Source organism: Microcebus murinus, chromosome 15 (genome assembly GCF_040939455.1).
Source record: "Microcebus murinus isolate Inina chromosome 15, M.murinus_Inina_mat1.0, whole genome shotgun sequence".
Taxonomy (NCBI): Eukaryota; Metazoa; Chordata; class Mammalia; order Primates; family Cheirogaleidae; genus Microcebus; species Microcebus murinus.
Window position 1 is genome coordinate 24,625,787 of NC_134118.1, and position 2,907 is coordinate 24,628,693.

Genomic DNA, 2,907 nt, shown 5'->3' on the forward strand with positions numbered 1-2,907 from the left:
GTATTTCACCGACGTCCAAACCAGAAGGTGTCCAAAGAAAGCCGTCTTTCCCATCCAAGTACTAACCAGACCTGACCCTGCTTAGCTTTAAGATCAGACGAGATCAAGCACATTCAGGGTGGCATGACAGTGGACAGAAAGCCATTTCTAAGGTCCACAGAGGCAAAATGACTTTTCTTAGATCCTTCAGGCTTCTGGTTCTGTTTGAAATTCAAACTCAGGTTCCCTGACTCCCAGTCAGTGATATTCTGACGATGGCATCCTGGATCTAAACCCTTGCTAACGAAATTTGAAGTAGGTCACATCTGACCTTGTGTACGTTTAGAAAAGCTGCTGCTGTAGAGGCTTGGTAGCAAGTGCCCCTTGCGCTGTGTTTAATAGATACAGAAACTACTCACCGATTTATTTTTGTTTTGGCTTTTAAAGTTTTTATTATAGTATAACATCCACACAGAAAAGTGCACAAATTCTCGGTGTATAACTCCATAAAGTCAGATCAAGAAGCAAGATAAGCCAGCTTTCTGACTCCCAGGGGCAAGATTAAAACAACTCAAAGCTTGATGGGAGGGTTTAGGGAGCACTTCGTTCCAGCAAAAATTGGAATAAACCTCAAACCTCCTGCGAGTGAGTGTCAATTTAAGCAAGGCGGCATTCTTGCAATGTTGAATTCAACATGGATGCCATTATTTTAACTAGAATTCAGTCGAGAGTGGGGAGTAAACTCCCGCTTTCTCCCGAACACGCCCGCCGCAGCCCGCCCTGCACAGCCTGGGGTAGACTGTTCGCAGAGAAGACGCTGCTCTGTAGTTTTGTCCAGGGTAGTTCACGAAGTGGCAGTTTAGCTTTCAACAGAATTCTCAGATCTTAACGGGGAAAACACAAGCAATAAAAAAGGAAAAAGGGAAAAAAACAAAAAACAAAAAACTAGCTTTTACATAAAACCAGAAGTAAGTTTTGAGAGGCCACAGCTACCATGGTGTCAGGATGGCCGAGCGGTCTAAGGCGCTGCGTTCAGGTCGCAGTCTCCCCTGGAGGCGTGGGTTCGAATCCCACTCCTGACAGCCTATGTAGTTTTTGTCCTACTTACTAAGGTCTACTAAATTGTGTTTTCCTTTTTGTCCATCTAAGAATGATTCTTTTTTTTTTTTTTTAATAAATTGCCCGAGCTCTGAGATAAAGGCACTCTATACTCGGAAAATAATTCAAAAACTTGATTTTAATCTCATCTCCTTCTCCATTTCTTTTTCTCTCCCGCTCTCCCCTTCACATGCAACTTGAATGAATTACTCTTCAGTTCATGTCTCGTTAAAATTATTGATGTCTTCAGGGCCCTTCTTTCATTTTGTTTATTTATCGATTCCATTTTAATTCACTTTTCTCAGTTTCATTCCTCACTCCATCCCACCCCAACTCCCCATAAGAAATCACTGGAAACTATATCTTTTTCTTCATTATGTTTTTGTAGGATATGTGTTATTGGTTTAAGTGCATGCAAGTTTTTTTTTAAAGTTATTTTAAGTTATTATGGATACATACAAGTTGTACATATCAATGGCATACATGTCATAGTTTGATACAAGCAACACAATGTGAAATGATCAAATCATGGTAACTGGGGTAGCTATCACCTCAAGCATTTCTCATTTCTTTGTGTTAGGAATATTCCAATTCCACTCTTTTAGTTATTTTGAAATGTACAGTAAATTATTGTTAACTATAGTTGCCCTATTGTGCTACCAAACACTAGATCTTATTCCTTCTATCTAACTGTATTTTTCTATCCATTCATTATCCCTTCTTTATCCCCTCCCCACTGCTCTTTCCAGCATGCATTTTTAATTTACATAAGTGGCACTGTGCCATGGATTTTGTTCTATTTTTACTTTATTCCTTTGGCACCACAGTTTTGAGTTTATGTTGGTGTGTGCACATCTAGACCACATCTAGATAAATTGCTTTTAATTGCTGCATAGAGATCTGCTATGTGAGGCTACCTACTCCTCCATCAATGACTCCCAGATTGGGTCCAACACTTTGCCACTACGAATAAAAGTTCTATCATTGAACATATTCCTACATTTTTCGTTATGAAGCTGCATAAGATTTTCCTTGAGATACAGCAGGAATGAATTGCAGATCATGAAAGTCTGACAATCTACTAATTTTGTAGTTCAGAACAGGACCCAGGACCAGGGAGGATAATTTAGACACACAGAAAAAGTTCATATTCAGTGACATCTCCAGAAATATTCCTCAAATTCAATTTTCCAGCTGTTCAACCTGCTCATCTTAAGCATAGCTATAGTTTCAAACATTAATAGGCAATGTTTTCATTTTGCAAACATAATTTATTGCAAAACACCAATTACTCAAAAACCTGAGGTGACTAAAACCTTCTCACTATTCCTTTAAAAAAAACTCACAAAAAGATTCATACATATACTGAAAGAAAAGTGAATTGATGTCTTAGAAAGATCGTCATCAACAAGAATAGAAAGAACAAACAAACAAGATTTCCCCTTATGACCCAAGTGGCCACATATTCATTCCATTTCTGTCCACCCTGACATTCTGATTAAACCTGATTTTGAGTCTCTGCTGCCATGGCAACACAAGACAAAGAAGGAATTGGCAAATACGTGCAACCCCCAGGGTGTTAGGAAAAACACTAGATAGAGGTGCTTAGAAGGCAGCAGGTTGGTCCAATTCAATTCAGGCTGCCAGGGCTCACCCCTGGACTCTGCCACTTACTAGCTATATGACCTTCCAGGCAAGTGACTGTGCAACCTCATGCCTTAGTGCCCTCCTCTTTAAAATGGAGGGAATAATTGTACCTTACTTCATCAGTATGCTGTGAGGATTGCATGACTTAGTATATATAAAATGCTTAGCCGAGTGCCTGGCAAA

The 2,907-nt window shown here is 39.6% G+C and overlaps 1 non-coding gene across 1 annotated transcript; it reads left to right on the forward strand.

Annotated features, from left to right (window-relative positions):
• The first annotated feature begins 978 nt into the window (after positions 1 to 978).
• Positions 979 to 1,061, forward strand: TRNAL-CAG (transfer RNA leucine (anticodon CAG)). Its single transcript has one exon. It is a non-coding gene; the product is annotated as a tRNA-Leu (tRNA).
• Positions 1,062 to 2,907: the final 1,846 nt, after the last annotated feature.